Source organism: Prionailurus bengalensis, chromosome D1 (genome assembly GCF_016509475.1).
Source record: "Prionailurus bengalensis isolate Pbe53 chromosome D1, Fcat_Pben_1.1_paternal_pri, whole genome shotgun sequence".
In the NCBI taxonomy this organism is placed as follows: Eukaryota; Metazoa; Chordata; class Mammalia; order Carnivora; family Felidae; genus Prionailurus; species Prionailurus bengalensis.
Window position 1 is genome coordinate 112,068,409 of NC_057346.1, and position 18,351 is coordinate 112,086,759.

General features: G+C 59.3%; 1 long non-coding RNA gene across 1 annotated transcript; it reads left to right on the plus strand.

The window, feature by feature from the left end:
- The first annotated feature begins 14,367 nt into the window (after positions 1-14,367).
- LOC122484106 lies at positions 14,368-16,661 on the plus strand. Its single transcript, XR_006297539.1, has 4 exons — positions 14,368-15,257; positions 15,354-15,770; positions 16,125-16,297; positions 16,419-16,661. It is a non-coding gene; the product is annotated as an uncharacterized LOC122484106 (long non-coding RNA).
- Positions 16,662-18,351: the final 1,690 nt, after the last annotated feature.

Sequence of the window (18,351 nt, forward strand, 5' to 3'; positions counted from 1 at the left end):
CTGGGCTCTGCCTAAAGGACGCGGCCCCAGTTTCCGCCTGACGAGAAAGCCCACGCTTTTCGTAGCTGAGCTGGGTCACTGTAGAGCAGACACTCTGATGTTCCTTCCGCGTTCAGGGATTTCACCGCACGTCCCTCCTAATCCGTGGGCTTCGACCCGTCCCTAAACTGTCGGCCGGGTGTCCACGGGCTGGGACACGCTCCGGGTCGGGCAAGTTCATCTCGGAACGGCCAGAGAAAGTCTGTTCCTCGTCAACAGCAGGCAGTGGTCCAGTCTGGGGCCCTCAGAGCTCCTGTCCTGTGAGGAGCCGGGACACCTGGACATTTGGGGGGTGGGGGTGGGGGTCTCTGGGATTGTGCAGCACAGACTTCCTGAGCCCCCCTCCGTGCGGGCACTGCCGGCCCTCACGCTGGACCCACACTCTCACTGCCTCTCACAGTGACCTTGGGTGTGGCGCTGGCTTTACCCCCGCTTCACAGACCGGAACACTGAGGCACGGAGGGGTCAAGGCGGTGTGTGTCCATGACGGCGGTAAGGACGGGCAGCCTGGCTCCACGCCGTCCATCCCCGGGAGACTCGGGTCCCAGTGACAAGGACCCTCTTCCGGGGAAGGAGCCCTGCCCCCCTCTGGGGGGCCGTGAGGGCCTTGGAGACGTTTCTCAAGCACCTGCTTCACGTTTTGCCAAAAGACGTTCTCCAGCAGCCTCCTTCTGTTGGCCACCCAAACTGGCAGCACTTTCCAGAAGCTAAATTTGCTTTCGGAGGACAAAGATATGCTTCCTTTCGGATGCAAGAATGTATATGCTTATATACCCGTCCGAGTATTTATGTGTGGATGTACGCGTGCGTCTATCTGTGCGCGTCTACGGATGTCTCTGCATATACGTGCGCGTAATTTGCTTGTCTACACGTCAAATATCTGCCTGGGTGTTCAGGAAACTGATAACATTGGGTTCCCTTCGGGAGGAAATGGTGGGGGGCTGGGGACTGGGCTAGGAGACGTTTTTGTTTTTTTTTTAATCATAGATTCTTTTACGCTTTTTGCATTTTAACCCACGCCAATCAACTGTTGCAATGAAAATTGTTTTCTCATTATTCTTCTTTGAGAAAACTCACAAGCAGGCACAAAGGCAGCTCTGAGCACCTCTTCAGTCTTGGGCCCCTCGTGTCCGAAGTCCTGCTGTAGGCTGGGACCCCAGCTGGCGTGACATCCCCCTACGAGGGCAGGTCCCACCAGAAAGGCAGCGGGAAGTGGCCGACCGGGAGGGATGGGCGCTGGCCCCCCCGCCTCCCAGCCTAGCCCCAGGGACCCTCCCGTTTCTGCAAGGCTGTGATTCTGGGCCGGGTGAGGCCAGACCTGCCGCAAGGCCAAAGCCAACCTCTGCTGAGCCAGACCTGGAATCTCCAAAATGTCCTGTGGTCAGGCCTGAGCTTCGTTAGTGACTCAGCAGAAAGACCCGGCCCCCGCCCCGTGCAGGGCAGGCCGGCCCCGCCCAGGGGTGCAGCTTGAGGCTTTCAGCACCCAGAGCCAAAGCCTGTGGGAATGTGGGGCCAGTGGGCCGGCGGCCACGGCCCAGCCCCGCGTCCCTGCCAGGCAGGAAGACCGACCGGCCTAGCCGTACCGGGAGGCTCCTGGTACAACCCGATGGCGGATGGGTGACCTCGGGCAGGTCCCTTCCCCTCTGGGCCTCAGTTTCTCCTTCCCTTAGAAGGAAGTTCCTGGAACTGACCCCCAGGAACCCCGACACTTGTGGGGTCACCTCAGGCTCTTTCTACACCTGTATGTGCCATCGAAACACCTGCCCTGTTACGGACCTGATGGTTCCCACGTGCTGATTTGCCTAAGTGCATACGTTTTTACTTTTTTAAATTTTGTAATGTTTATTTATTTTTGAGAGAGAGAGAGAGAGAGAGAGACAGAGCGTGAGCAGGGGAGGGACAGAGAGAGAGAGAGAGGGAGACACAGAATCGGAAGCGGGCTCCAGGCTCCGAGCTGTCGGCACAGAGCCCGACGGGGGGCTCGAACTCACGAACGGTGAGATCGTGACCCGAGCCGAAGTCGGACGCTCAACTGATGGAGCCACCCAGGTGCCCCTAAGTTGATACATCTTCAAAGGCTGTTTTGGAGCAACGCTGTGCACGGCCCTGTCGACGTCATTTGCCAAAACCAGATGACGCGGTACAGTTCATGCTTCACAATTCATCTGCGTGCACCTGAGATCAGCCCACACACGTCCGCTTCCGGGGACCCATGAGGTGGGACGTCAGGAACAGGTGGGGCAGGTGCGGGGCGGGCGAGCGCTCAGTGGGCGCGCCCGTGCGTGGAGGGCGACAGGTGCTGGAATCTTGAGGCCGGGCCGTTCAGCGGCTGGTCGGTAACCCCTCTTCTGCGCGTATCAATGTCCTGGGGCAGCTGCAGCTTAACAACCACACACCGGGCAGCTAATCACACCAGAAATGTGTTCTCCCCCAGTTGTGGAGTCCGGAAGCCTGAAATCAAGGTGGGTGCAGAGCTGTGCTCTTTCAGAGGCCCTGGGAGAGGACCCTCCTCCAGCCTCCCCTCCGTGGTCACGTGGCCTCCTCTCTGTGCGCCTCGTATCTCCTTTTCTTATAAGGACGTGTCTTTGGGGGGCCACCTGGGTGGCTCAGTCGGTTAAGCCGCCGACTCTTGATTTCGGCTCGGGTCATGATCTCACAGTTCATGAGTTCGAGCCCCTCATCTGTCTCCGCGCCGACAGCACAGAGCCTGCTTGGGATTCTCTCTCTCCCTCTCCCTCTCTGCCCGTCCTTGGCGCTCTCTCTCTCTCTCTCTCCCTCAAAATAAATAAACAAACAGAAAAAAAGACACGGCTTTGGACAACCTAGGATGAACCCCCCGTCTCAAGACCCTTCACTTACATCTCAAAGACCCTTTGTCCAAATAAGACCACGTTCGCAGGTTCTGAAGGTTAAGAGATGGGCATATCTTGGGGGGGGGGGGGGCATTATTCAACCCCCTCTCGTCAGGCCGGGCAAGGATTGGGGCGGGGGCAGATTTACAAATGGGAAAAGTGCCGGGGACGGCTGTTAGCTCGGGCCACTCTGACAGAAGACCACAGGAGGGGCAGTTTATAAACGACAGAAGCTGGGGGGTCGGAGATCAGGATGCCAGCTCTGTAGGTGCTGGTGAGAGCCCTTTGCGGGGTGGGGGGTGGGGGTGGGCTGCTGACGTTTCCCGATGTCCCGTGTGGCAGAAAGAGAGCAAGCTAGCTGTCTGGAGTCCCTCCTATAAGGGCACTAATCCCATCATTAAGGACGTAATCGCCTCCTAATGTCACGACACAGGGCGTCAGCTTTCAACGTATGAATTTCAGGGGGCCCATAGCGAGCACGACCGGAGCTGTGCCTCGTACGAACTGGGGCGTCTCCTGCCCCGGGGTCCAAATCTGGGCAGAGGAAGGAGTCCCCACCTCCCCGAACCCCCACAGACGCAGAAAGACCATCTATTATTCATAGGATGCAAGGAGGCATCCCAGGGGCACCAGCCCGGGGGAGGAGCGGGGGGCCACCTCCCCCGGCCAGTCCATTCTCCCTCCTGACCCCGCGGGCCTGTCTCAGGCCACTTTGGGTCTGAGTTGTCTGTCAGGGACACCTCCAGGGCTGCATTAGCCTTAAAAGGGATATTTAAAGCCAAAGAAGAGGCCGCACAGACCTCCAGGTCATGGAGCCAGGGTGGCAGAAAGGCAGTCGGAAAGGGCACCTGCCCCTTCGACTGTGCCAAACTGGGCGTTTCGGCTTCCTTTCTTAGCGTATAATTTTCAGAATTCCAGCGGAAATAAGCAAGGGCCATAAGGAGTTGTTACGGTGTCCCTGTTAAAGGGGCAAAATGCGTTTTACGATGAGAAAATCAGATGCTGGCGCGGTTGAGGTGAGGCCGGCACTCGCCGCTCCCGCGTTAGACAAGTGCCCACGTGTAAGGCACACAGCAGGTGCCAGCTGGCGTCAGGACCTGAGGACAGGATGCCAGCCGGTGCGAACGAGGAGGGGCCGTGCGGAGAGCGGTCCAGAGATGCGTCCCCACGAGCACACACAGCCCCGGAGCCCGTGATTCGACGCTGACACACTGACCCCGAGGACACAGAACCGCCTGCCCCCGAGCGGCGTAGAGACCCCTGCCCGGACTTGGCCATCAGCATCCCTGTCCTGTCCCTGCGAGGTGCACCTGTGTCCACCCTGCCCGGCCCGCCGAATCCCACACGGCTCGGGGGCTTTGTGCTTTCTTGGGGCATCTCCCCGCTGACCCTGGCATCCACCTGCCTCCCCCTAGCATCCTCCCATCTCTGCTGGGACGCCCCCCTCCACAAAAGGCTGTCTCTGGTCCCTCCATCTGAAGCCCCCACCCCCACCCCAGCACCCCGTCTCCTTTGCCTGCATTACTTCTCTCCAGGGACGGGCTGCACATAACATCCGTGTAATTTTTTGGTTGTTGTTTATCTCCCTGAACCACAGAATGTCAGCTCCCCGGGAGAGGGGGCTGTTTTGTTCATGTTACGTCTCCAGCACCTGAGAGTATCCTAGGGGCGCCCGGGGGGGGGGGGGGGCTCAGTCGGGTAAGCATCCGGCTCTTGACTTCAGCTCAGGTCACGATCTCAAGTTTTCGTGAGGTCAAGCCCAGAGTCGGGCTCTGTGCTGACGGCTCGGAGCCTGCTTGAACTTCTCCCTCGCTCTCTGCCCCTCCCCTTCTCCCTCGCTCTCTGCCCCTCCCCCCGCACTCTCTCTGTCTCTCTCAAAATAAATAGACTTTAAAACAAAAAAATAAAAGAGGGGCGCCTGGGTGGCTCAGTTGGTTGAGCATCCGACTTCGGTTCAGGTCACGATCTCACGGTCCGTGAGTTCGAGCCCCGCGTCGGGCTCTGTGCTGATGGCTCAGAGCCTGGAGCCTGCTTCCAATTCTGTGTCTCCTTCTCTCTGTCTCTGCTCCTCCCCCACTTGTGCTCTCTCTCTCTCTCTCTCAGAAATGAATAAACATTAAAAAAAAATTTTTTTTTTAAATGAGAGCGTCCTGGTACACAGGGAATGCTCAGCCAACATTTGTGGAGTGAATAAATGAACGTACAGACTAATGATGCTAAAAACAGCAACAGTCCAAACGTGTGGACCAAGTTAGGGTGCAGACCCTCGACCCCCAGAGGACAGATTACTCCAAACAACGCGGGAAGGTGGCCAGCCGCCGAGAGAAAACCGGGTACGAAACCACACTCGTGGCGACGATTCCAAACCGCGTCAACGTGTTTGTGGACGGGAGCCGGCTGGGAGCACAGGCCGAGGGCAGCGGCTTCATCCGTGGGCGCGTGAAGACAGTGGGCACATTTTCCCTCCCTCTCGGGACAACCTGGAAAGGCTAAAGGGAGCCGCTCAGACGGCAGAGCAGGGAAATAAAACCTAGGCGCCCAGATGCTGCTTCTATGCTGGAAGAGGGCCGGGGCCCGCGTCTGGTCGGCCACTGTCGGCAAAACCCTGCCAGCGGCCCAGCGCGCGGCTCCCTGCTCCCGGTGACAACCACGTGTGCCTGCGTGGGCGTGGGCCATGCGACGCCCCAGCTTCTCCGCGCGGGACGGGATGGCGTCCAAATAAAGTGCTTTCCGTGCCCAACCGGGTCCATCAGGCTTGGCACCTTCCTGGGGGGGGGGGGGGGAGTGAGGCGGCCAGGGTGGGACAGAGGCGGTGGCGTGGGGCCGACCGGGTCCCTCTGCCAGCTGGACGCCGAGGGGACCCCGGCCCAGCCCTAGCGTCACTCCTCGAACGGAGACACCCCACGGGCCGGGCTCCCCCAGGGATCGTGTCTGGAGACAGCTGACCTGGGGCCGGAGTGGGGACAGAGGGGGGGGAGGCGGGGGGGGGGGGGGGATCCGGCTGGAGACAGGGGCCGGAGCTGGGACGGGGTGGGGGTGGGGGGTCGTGCCTGGAACAGGAGGCAGACCACAGTCGGGGGATCTGGGCGGCAACCTTGGGAAGCCACGCCCACTTTGGAATGCCGTGCTGAGGCCCGAGCAAAGCGGACCACGCGGGGGGCAGCGCCACACTGGGGACTCGCCCGACGCTCTGGGACCATCAGATCGCCGTCCTTGAGCCATCACCACCTCTGAGCCACCCTGGCCCCGCCGGACACCCGTTTAGGTGCCGGGGACGTAGCACGAACAGACCTCTTAATCTGGTGGTGGGATGTGGGCGGGAAGGGAAGAATGGGGTGGTCCCTTCCGGGGGCACTTCTCCAGAGAGGGGCACAGGGGCGCCTCCCTGTGGCTCCTTCTCGCCCGGGGCATGGCCAGGCTCCGCAGCAACGTGCCAAGAGCGAGAGCAGCCCGTTAGGGCCTGTGCACCTGACTTCAGGGTTCTCCCGCCTCCTCGGAGGTGAGGACACGCACTGACACACACAGGGAAGCCTGTGCACACATGTGCACACAGCTGTGTCCGTAACCCTCCCAAACTGCAAACGAGCCACGTGGCCTTGCGCCGGGCCCTGGGTGAGTGGATGGCGTCCACTCAATGAAATGCTACCCGACCGTCAAAAGGAACAGACCCTGACACAGACAGCTGCAGGGATGAGCCTGACATGTGTCCTAGGGCCCAGCCTGCGAGTGGACATCCCATTGCGTGATGTTCCAGAAAAAAAATTTTTTTTAACGTTTATTTATTTTTGGGACAGAGAGAGACAGAGCATGAATGGGGGATGGGCAGAGAGAGAGGGAGACCCAGAATCCGAAGCAGGCGCCGGGCTCCGGGCCGTCGGCACAGAGCCCGCCGCGGGTCTGGAACTCACGAGCCGTGAGATCATGACCTGAGCCGAAGTCGGACGCCCGACCGCCGGAGCCACCCAGGAGCCCCGTGGTTCACGTGGAAGGTGGCGAGTTGCTATGCAACCGTAGAAAATCGACACGACAAATAATTTTCCTGACCCAGGTGCAGAGTTTGCTCCAGAAAAGCTCGCAATCTAGAGGCGCGGAGAGAAGCTGTGCTCCCTGCTTCCTTCATTGGCCCGTTTGCCGTTGGTCCAGCACGTGGTGCTGGGGGCGGGGTGGGCACCTGCCGTGTGCTGGGCATGGGGGGGCCTCTGAAATGCATCAGCGCAGCACGTGAAGTGGGGACTCGGGCAGATCCCCGAGGACGCCCCCGCAGAGCCCGGGCTGTGTCTCCCGGCCGAGGCCCCGCGGGACTGGCCGCCAGCGGAGAGGGCCCGGGGGGGAGGGGGCTGGGCCCGGCTGGCCCTGGGCGAGGCGCTTGCCCTCCTCCCCGAGCTCTGTGGCAGGCTTTGGGCTCCCCCCACCCCGATCATCCCCACCCCCCTGGGGGCCAGTGCTACCTCTCTGTCCTCTCAAACTGCCCCTATGTGACCAGTCAGGTGAGTGACCAGGGCCTTGTTATTCTGTCCCAGGACCATCCAAAGGACCGCCCGCCCACGCCATTTGGACAGCTTTGTGGCCAGGAGGCACTGCCCTGGGCTCTCCTGTGGTTAAACATGACCCCTGCCCCTGCCCACTGCGCTCAACACACACAACCCTTCAGGGCCCGGGCCCCGCTGCCTGCTGTGGCCTCCCGGCTTGTCCAGCTGACCCGTACTCAGCGGGCCTCAAGCCCGGAGCCAGCCAGCCTCCCAGGCTCCCTCCCGCCTTCCCGGGCTCAGGGGCCCCAGGGACGCCGAGACCCCGTCACCTGCTGCCTCCCCGCGCTGAGCCCTTCACAGTTTGGCAGGAGCTCCCCACCAGCGATGGCACGCCGACTGTCCAGGGCCTCCTGGGTCAGGCAGACTCAGGACACGGCTCGCAGAGGAGAATCAAAGGCTCCGATGGGGGTGCCACTGGCCCAAGGGCACTCCGGGAAACAGTGGAGGGGGCAGATCAGAACCCGGGTGCCAGGCACGGTTCTTTCTCCAACAGCTGAAAAACAGACCACCCCCCACCCCACCCCCCGACCCCCACTCCCAACTGTCAAGGCCTTTCCTTGTCATTTCCCTGCCGGAAGGCACCGGGTCATTTCCGGTTTGGGGCTGTTACAAATAAAGCTGCCACAAACATTTGTGCACAAGGCTTTAGGAGGCCGTCTCCTCCCATGTCCCTTCGGTAAATTCCCGGGAGGGGTGGCCGGGTCACATGGCAGACGCACGTACGCTTAGCTTTAGGAGAATCCGCCGGAAGGTTTTCCAGAGCGGACGGACGCTCTGACCCGCTCACCCACACCGTGGGGGAGTGCCGGTCGCCCGCACCCTCACCGGCACTGAGAAAGGGGAGTCTTTTCCATTTTAGATCTTCTAACGGGCAAGTGGTGACATCTCGTGCGGTTCGTCAGGGACCCCGACCGCACGCGTGTCGGGCAGCCCGATGTTGTGCCAGAACCCGCCAGCGCTTGGTGCTCCCTCACCTGCCTTCTGTTCCGCCTCTTTTGCATTTTGGAGAATTTCTACCGCTATGTCTTCAGGTTCATGTTCTTTTTTTCTGTAATATCTAATCTGCCATGAGTCCTCGCAGGGTTGTTTTTGTCTTAGACCTGGTTTTCCTTGCTGGTTCTCATTGCATGTGTTTGGTTCTTCTGTCTCGTCCTGCCTGGGCAGGTGCCACGGTCTCTCCTTCCATTCACGTCCCCTTTCCAGTCCATTCTCCCTACAGAAGACAGATTTTTGTTTGCTTGTTTTTTAATCTCAGGGGAATCCCTATAAGGACTCCTTTGCATTTTATTTTGTTTTTTTTTTTATTAAATTTTTTTAACGTTTATTTATTTTTGAGAGAGAGACAGAATGTGAGCAGAGGAGGGGCAGAGAGAGAGGGAGACACAGAATCCGAAGCGGGCTCCAGGCTCTGAGCTGTCAGCACAGAGCCCGACGCGGGGCTCAAACCCACGAACCGTGAGATCGTGACCCGAGCCAAAGTCGGACGCTCAAGCGACGGAGCCACCCAGGCGCCCCTCCTTTGCGTTTTAAATAAAGCCAAGCTCTTTATCGTGCTCACAGCATTTCACAGCCTGGCCTCAACTTGCCTCTTCCTCCTCCTCAAGCCCCAATGCCCCCATCTTGTTTTTGCCCCTAGAGCACATCCCCCCCAATGTTCTCCTGCCTCAGAGCTTCTGCTCACACTTGTCCCTCTGCTGGGAATGTACACACACACACACACTCACACACACACACACACACACATACCCCCTCCCTCATACACACAAGCATGCATGTACACCACAGATACTCAAACACACACACAGTCACATGCACATTCACACAGACACATGTGCACATGCATGCACTCACGCGTGCGCGGGAACACACAGAGACACAGACACATATACACAGGAACACACGTGTGCATATGCCCCTTTACATGCCAGCTACTTCTCTTCCGGGTGACCCCTGATCATTTTTGTAATTGTATCATTTACTTGTCTGACTAATCTGGATGTTTTTTCCTTCTTCCCTCCCGGAATGTGACCCTCGTAAAGGCAGAGATTCTTCCTCTTTTGTCCTCTGTTTTACTCCTATAACCTAGCATAGGCCCCAACACCAAGGGCATAGTAGGGGCATAGTAGGTGCTTAGTGAATGGATGAATGAGTAAATGGTTGAATGGATGGATGGATAGGTGGATGGATGGGTAGGTGGATGGATGGATGAGTGGATGGGTGGATGGATGGATGAATGGATGGGCATGTGGGTAGGTGGATGGATGGATGGATGAATGGATGATGGATGGATGGATGGATGGGTGGATGGGTGGGTGGATGGATGAATGGATGGGCATGTGGGTAGGTGGATGGATGGATGGATGAATGGATGATGGATGGATGGATGGATGAGTGGATGGGTGGATGGATGGATGAATGGATGGGCATGTGGGTAGGTGGATGGATGGATGGATGGATGGGTGGATGGATGGGTGGATGGATGAATGGATGGGCATGTGGGTAGGTGGATGGATGGATGGATGAATGGATGATGGATGGATGGATGGATGGGTGGATGGGTGGGTGGATGGATGAATGGATGGGCATGTAGGTAGGTGGATGGATGGATGGATGAATGGATGATGGATGGATAGATGGATGAGTGGGTGGATAGATGGATGGATGGATAGATGGATGGGTGGATGGATGGTTGGATGGGTAGGTGGATGGGTAGGTGGATGGATGGGTGGATGGCTGAATGGATGGATGAATGGATGGATAGGTGGATGGGTGGGTGGATAGATGGATGGGTGGATGGGTGAATGGAGGATGGATGGATAGATGGATGAGTGGGTGGATGGATGGATGGATGGATGGATAGATGGATGGGTAGGTGGATGAGTGAATGGATGCATGGACAGCTGGATGGATGGACAGAGGGTAAATGGCTTTGAACCCTGGCTCTTCCCCCTTTATTGTGTGACCATCGGCAAGTCAATTACCCTTGTAGAACCTCTGCTTCTCATTGGTAGAATAAATGGGTGCAGTGCAACCCAGGAAGCAGGGCTTTGTTTACCGTCTGTCTTTCCCCTGGACAGCACAGCCTTTAGTCCTGTCAGCATTGCTCCCAGCACCTGGTGTAGGAACCATCTCACAGTAGATGCTCAATAAATATTCTGTTGGAAGAAAGAATACCCTAAAAGTTGAAGTCGTGGCAGGAATGTCCCACTTGTCCAGTTCCCTCCCTCTTGCTGGTACCTTCTCGCTCCTTACTTCAGGTTCTGTTTGCTCCCCTTCTCTGCGAACGAGCTGGAAGCCACCCTCCCCTGCACCCTGGGCTAGAAGGCAGCTGTGCTTTGAGTGCCCTGAGAAAGCAGCAGGAGGAAGGTTGGGATGAAGATGTGGTCTGAAGGGTCCCTGGGGGGCTGGACAGCCCCTCACTCCCTGCTAGTGGCTGGGGAAGCCGTGTGAGGCCTGCAGGGCCCTAGCTCTGTGGAGGTGGACCTTGTTGGGTGGTGGTCCCCTGGAGAACTCCGCTGTGTCCCAGGCAGGCCCCCAGGAGGGACAAGGGCAGGACAGAGAGGAAGTGCAGAGCTGGGACGCTCAGGGTCTGTGGATGAATTCCTGATAGTAGACACGGAAGGGAAGAAGCCAGGAGAGCGTAGAAGCTTCTGGATGCAGCGAGTGGAGGGTTTGCTGAGATGGGGAAGACGGGGTGGATGGGAGTGGCTGGGAAAGAACTGGGGAGAAAATCCAAAAGTCCAGTTTGGCCGTGATCTATCTGACATGCCTGGGAGACCCCAAAGGAGATGCCGAGCGGCCAGCCGGATATGTGGGTCGAAGCTCGTAGAAGAGGTCATAGCTACAGAGACAAATTTGGAAGTCATCAGCTTAAGGATATTTAAATCCATGGGAACTGATGACATCACCAGGAAGAAGGGCAGTGAGAAAAGAGAAGCAGGCGTGCACCAAACCAGAGGACCGGGCAATCCCACGGGACCATAAGCCCCAGAGGTCAGGGGCGTGTGTTCCAGACTCCACGGTATCCCCAGCCCCACCTTGGTACCTGGCTCGAGACAGGCCCCCGCCAAAGCCTTGCCGCCATGGGGTCTGGAGAGGGGCAGTACGGAAGCAAAGGGAGAAGAGGGGAGCAGGGAGAAGCCAAGAGAAGAATATGCTGGAAGGAGGGAGTGGCCGCCGGGATGGACTCCCAGCCTCCAGGAAAGTGAGGAAATTGGAAGAGGCCTCTGGATCTGCCAGCATAGAGGCGGCTGTCACCACTGACGAGGGCCCTTCTGGTGGGGCCGGTGGCCCGGGGCTCAGGCTGGGGCTCCCCCTCAGCGGGGAGGGGAAGCAGTGATGAGCACAGAAGCAGGGCAGGTGGAGGGGTGAGGCGGTGAAAAACCGGCTCTCACCCAGGAGGTGACTGGGTGGGTTGTGGGCCAAGGGGGCCTGGTCCACAGAGAGTGCGGCCTACAGATGCTGGACAGGTGGGTCCGAGGGGCAGGGAGTGCGTGGGGGGCGGTGCATGGGAATAGGAGCCCCCTCTCCCCCCCACCCCATGCCAGGTCTGAAACACGGGAGACAGAGGCATAGCGGGGAGGCACAGCCGGGGAGGGGGTGCCCTTTGCACCCTGCTTGGCCTCTAAGACCCCTGTGGGGCTCTGGCGATCCCACACTAGGGTGGGCCTCTCTCCTTTCTGGGTTTCTACGTTTCCCATTCGGAAACCTCTTGGCCTCTGACGTTCTGATTTGAAAATTAAATGCTCAGATCCGCAAAGAAACGAATCCAGGGCCCATGCCCCCCAACGCAGCACTGCCCCGGTGGACAGCCCCCCGCCCGTACCTTCTACTGGCTTCTGCTGCGTCCAGGCCTCTAACATGAGGCCCTGGGGGAGCAGGCCCCAGGATGAATTCCAGAGGGTGGGAATACCCACCTTCTGGGAGGTCACTGGTTCGAGAATTGGAAGGATCCTCCCGGCAAGAGATGAAACCTGAGACCGGCAGAAAAAAGGCCGGGGAGGCCTGTGAAACTCAAGGACAGACAAAGGCGCCCAGCAGGAGGCCTGGGCTCAGGAATGGGGCGAAGGTGGAGGCTCCCAGGAGGGGGGGCCTCTGGCCTCCTGCTTCCTGATCACAAACGCCCAGCCTCCGTGGCACCCCCCACCCCACCCCCAGGGCCCAAATACACCCTTCATGACTCTCCCCGGAGGGAGGGCGCGCAGGGAACCAGAATCAGACCCCACGCCAGAATTCAGGGCCTGGAGGCTGCTGGTCACGGGGTGGGGGGAAGACCCCAGAGGCGGAGAGCCCTGTATTGAATGGGGAGCCCCTGCGGACCAGACCCTCCCAGGCGGGGATCGCCTGCCTGGGATCTCGCAGGAAATACAGGCATCAGGTAGCCCCAGACACTTGAATGGCCGCTGTGTGACCACGGGCAAACGCTCACCCTCCCTGAGCCCCCTGCCTGCCAACCCCAGGTTCCAGGAACGAAGGCACCTGGCAGGGGCCCGCTCCCCGCTCCCCGAGTCCTTGCCAGATCCTTCTCCGGGGGCAGGTGTTAGGCATTCGAGCCCCAGGCGCAGGTCAGGGGCCGGTCCCGCCACCCCCTTGAGAATTCCCATGGGGTGGGCAGCGGGCAGGTGCATTCCTGAGGGTTTTTGGTTTTTTTTACACTTGTCCTTCCCCTTTTGTGTCCATCCATGTCTTTTGCCTCCAAATTCGCTAAACACTGGGGCAGCGACAGCGTTTGGAGACTCTTAGGCCGTTAATCTGATCTTCTGAATTCGAAGGAAGCGATAGAGGCTTTGTCCCCTGGGCAGTGCCTCCAGGCCACGTTCAGGAGTCCTTAAACAGCCCCAAATTCCCTGGCAAACCCCTTTAACATAAGCCACTGGAGCCTGCCAGACAAAGGCTTTTGGGAAGTAAGTTTGGGGAATGGGTAACCGTGAAAGAAGGGGTCCCTGGGAGACGGAAATGGGGCCAAAGCTGTTCGTTTGGGCGGGTGTCGTCAGTTTATCTGGTGTCAGCTCTCAAGGCCAAAACATGCAGAGGCTTTACAGGGAATGTGGCCCCGGGTGCCCTGCCGCCCTGTGGCCTCTGGGTCTTTGTCGGTGTGGGGCCGTCTGGGCCTCCAGACTGCCTTCCACCCACTCAGAGGGCGGCCAGGGGCTGCGGCGCCCGAGTCACCAAGTGACCAAGGGGCTTTCGAAGCCTCGGCCGCCCCACCAGCGTGTGTCTCGCGTGGCCTCGTGCCTCTGCAGACCATGTCATATACTCGTCGTGGAACATTGAATCGTATCATACGATACAGTCGTATCTGTTAGCCGTTCAGCGACCGTCTGCTAACTCTCTAAAGTGAGCCAGCACCACAGGAATCGCGGAAGCACCTGTCCTCGTGAGGCCGACGTTCTGGCGGGGGAGACGGACCACGAAACCGGACAGATGCGCACGGATCGCGTCAAGTCCAGAAGGCTTTTCTGGAATGTTCTTCCACCATAGCTGTGGGACTGAGGGCCACGGGACCCTCTCTCTGGGTTTTAAACCCAGACGACAATCCTCACGCCTCAGCACCCCCGACACGTCCTTCCCGCCCCCCCCCCCCGCCCCCTCCATCTCTGGGGCTGATAGCCCAGTCTATGGCCCCTGGTGTCCTTAGCCCGCCAACGCTAATATTACTGTTATCTGTCTTTGTCTCTTCTGCGGGGCAGAAGTCCCGGGGTTAGCTGGGTTGGACAAGCTCCACAAACTGAGTCGGGGGCCAGACACCCTTTCGGCCCGACACCACACGGGCCGTGCTCGCCACAGTCCTGGGCTTCATGGGAGGGCAAAGGAGAGACCCTGGCTGCCCTCACGGGCCCTACCTCTAGTCCACAGGCGCAGCCGGGGTGGGGGCGGGGGGCTCCACCATCATGACCTCCACTTCCCGGGAAGAAACTGAGGCTCCCGGGGGCGGGGGGCGGGGGGAGTCCCTTGAATGAGCCCCGTAAGGCCGCACCGGACTCTGGAGGCAGTGCCCACCCCTCCCTCGATCCAGTCACCCACCTCACAGGGGTGGGGGTGGGCAGTGTCACCAGTCCACGACTTGGCCCCAGAGCTGCCTAGTCCCTGGGGCGGTTCTCACAGCCAAGAGGGGCTAACAGGTGTAGACAAATGGCCGCCCAGCCCTCCAGGCCTGGCATCCCAAGAATGTGATAAGCCACCCATGCTGCTGACCCCCACGGTGGGGGGAGGGAGGGGGACTTGTTATGTTTGCCCCGGGCCCTCCTGCCCTTCCCTCCAGCCCCTCAGCCGCTGGGTTCCCAGGGCCATGGCATTCACTGTTAATTAACCAGGGGAATGAATAAAGCCGCGGCCCAGGTCCCTGCGGAGGGGCCCGTGCTTCCCAGAGCTCCCCATTCAAAGGGCCTGGCGGTGGCTGTTCTGCACTCAGAGGCAAAGGGAACATTTGCAGAGACAGGAGGAGAGACGGAAAGCCAGAGGGAGAGGGAGAGAGGCAGAGAGGGAGGGAGAGGGAGGGACGCGCAGAGACACAGAGACCGAAAGAGAACTCTGCAGCCCAGACATCCTGTTCCAGTTTCAAGCTCGGCCTGGCGGGCCCCAGGGGCAGCTGTTTCGTTAGTGACAAGCTCCCCAAAGCCGTCCAGAGGACTGTGGGTGCTCTCGGCACCCTGTCTCGCGAGGGCCTGTCGCTAGCGGAACCCTGGCTTTGGGCAGAGGCCTCAGAGGAGAAGAGACAGAGTCAGAGTGAAACAACCCTGACGGGGCCGGAAGCAACCAGGCCTCTTATCACAGGCCCCAGAGCGGCCCTCGTGGTGGGTCTGGGATCCGAGAGCAGGGGCACAGCCTTCCTTTGAAGGTGAGGCCATGCAGGGTGGGAGGCGGGGCCTCACCTGGAAGGAGCCCACTTCCCTCTGAATACCAGGTCCCTCCGCTTCCCCACACTGGGGTCCAGGCGGGCCCCCTTTCCTCTCACGACCCAGAATGTACGGCCTGATCGACCGGAGAGGGCCAGGGAGAGCTTCAAGTGAAGGGTAGTGCTGCAGCCCCGCCACGAAGGCAGATGGCCCCGTTCCACCCATGGAAAACCGAGTCAGGGATTCAAGGACTAGGGTAAGGCCGACAGCTTGCAGGGGTGGGCTCAGTCCCCCTCCTCTGTGCCCCCCATCCCTTTGGGGACACCGAATGCAACACTGCGCCTGTGCTGCGAAATCCCCGTGCCGCCCACGCGGGTGTGGCGTGGGGTCAGCTGGCCGTCCCCCTCCGGGACAACGCAGGTGTGGCCGGCTGTGCAAACCTCAGCCTTTCCAGAGCGAGGAGCTGAAGGCCCCTCTTGTTCCCTGATGCGCCAGAAATTGGCTCCGGAACCAAGGTGAGGTCCTGGCAGCGTCTGGACGGCCCGCGGCCCCGACGGCCCAGTGGTGCTGGGGGGGGGGGGGGAGGGGGCAGGTATTTGGGACCTGGAGGGGTGCCCTCGGGACAGACGAGCTGTGGGGGGCGTGGGAGCCCCAGGGAGGTCCCGGCAGGCCGAGCGCAGCCGGGCCTGGAGACAAAGACAAGCGTGCAAACGAAATCAGCCTCCATACCCACCGCCGATGCCCGGGCAGACCGGGCACTGACTCGGGGAAGACACGTGTCCCTCGGGGCCGCCTCTTCAGGAGCACAGCGAAGCAGACAAACTGAATTTCATGCTGCATTCTCGGTGGACATTTCAAGCCGCCCCCAGGATCTTCCCAGGGCGCCAGCATCCCTGTCCACTCCCCTTCCGCCCGGCAGCGTGCCTCCCCTCCAGACCCTGCTCGTCACCCTCTCCTCTGGCAAGCCTTCCAGTTGTCCCCGGCAGTGCCCCTGCCTCTTCCAGTCAAACAGGGGCCTCCTCCCTTCCCCCCCTCCGCAAAGGTATGTCCGCCCGGAACCTGGGAACGTGACCTCATGTGGGAAAAGGGTCTTTGCAGATGTGACTAACATAAGGATCTCAAGGTGAGATCATCCAGGATTCAGGCGGGCCCTACATCCACAGCGACGAGTGTCCTGAGAAGAGGAAGAGGGGACGAGGGGAGTCCGGAGACGGCCACGTGAGGACAGACGCGGAGGCTGGAGCTGTGCCTCGGCCGGCAGAGGAAGCCCAGGGTCACTGGAAGCCACCAGCAGCTGCGGGAGGGACCTGGGACCCGCACAGCCTCAGAGGGAACCCACCTTGCCGACACCTTGATCTTGGACTTTTGACCTCCCGGAGACAATAAACGGCTGTCGTATTAAGTCACTCAGCGTGTGACGATTTGTTACGGCTGCCCAGGACACATACGAGCCCTTCTTCCCGCCCCCCTTCCCCCCCCCAACCCCCCATCAGCTGCCCTCTTTTCCAGAAGTTCAGGCTCAGGAGCAGGAGTGCTGCTCCCTTCAGGACAGTAACATCTCAATAAATGAAAATCAGAGGAGTTCAAGAATGAAGGGCCAGGTTCTTCTAGAAACCTCCGCCCTGTGAAGTGGCCGCATGGCGCCCACGACTCACACAAGCTTCCCTCCCCCTCCCGGCCAACCTCGTACCGTGTCACCTCTGAAGAAGGAATGGGAAGGCAGCCGGGCTTCTCACGGGCAGAAAGGCCTGCGAGCTTGTTCCTCCATCGAGAGGGACCCAACTCCACCCCTTCTGGGACATGCCTCACCTCCTTACCTGCTCCTTCCTTCTTCCCTAGGTGCCCGTCTGACTTGTGCAGCTCTGGGAGCGTCCCCTGAGCGCTGTCTGCTGTCCTGCAGTCTGCCGGGGGGGCCGCCGGATGTGTATGACCTGATCCCAGCTTCCAGGAACTTCGGTCCCAGAGGTGAGCAAAAACCTGGTGAGACAAAGAGAGAACCACGCGCGGTTTCCAAGCGGCAGTAGTGAGGGGCAGATCCCAAATCCCACGTCAGGTCCTCATTTTGCTGTTCCCACCACCTGGATGGCTCTTTCTCATCATGATCAGATGCCCAGGTCCTGCCCATCCTTCAGGATTCAGATCGGATACTCCCCCCTCCATGAGCTTGTTTACAGATTCAAGGCTCCCTTCAGGTCACCCCACCCAGCCTCTTCAAGAGAATACAGATGGGCATTAGCAGAGTCTGATCCTTTCTGCCAAAGGCATCCTGGGCACCCACAGGCCCTCCCAGGGTTTTCTGATATGCTTAAGAGAGGCTTAAGCCTCACATCCCACCCATCCTCCCCCTGCCCTCCTTTGGCAAGAAGGCTGCTGGAAGGCACATTATAGGACCATACTGGTTTTTGTTTATAAAAACCAACTCTTGGGAGCCCTTACTAACTTGCACACTAGTAAATACCTAGCAATTTCCCTTAAAAGTACCAGCTCAGTGGGGCGCCTGGGTGGCTCAGTTGGTTAAGCGTCTGACTCTTGATTTTGGCTCAGGTCGTGATCTCCTGGTTTCTGAGATGGAGCCCCAAGTTGGGCTCTGCACTGACAATGCTGAGGCTGCTTCGGGTTCTCTGTCTTCCTCTCTCTTCCCCTTCCTCCCTCCTTTCCTCTTTCTCTCTCTGTCTCTCAAAATAGATAAATAAACTTAAAAAAAAAAAAGTACCACATCAGCATTCTCTGTGTCCACAAATAACCTGTGTGCTGGTATAGGGTGACTCTGTTCTCCCAGAAACACAAAGGCCATCCATCTGCCAGGCAAACCCCGCTGGTCTGGGGGTTGTATACGTGTACTAGGCCTTGGATCTCTCACCCTATGACCTGCCGCTTCGGGCTCCCACAGTCTCCCTCAGCCCCAAGAGACAAATGGAACTGTTTCTACTCTGACGTCCAACTGGGTGACAGCCTCTCAGGCTATGGCCTCACCTCCACAAGCCACCCTCCTCGGCCTCTCGCAAACCTCTCGAGGAGAGCAAAGAGTGGGGGAAGTGAGCCCTGGGAAAAAATCAAAGGTGCACCCAGGTCCCTGGCTCCCCACTGAGCCCCAAA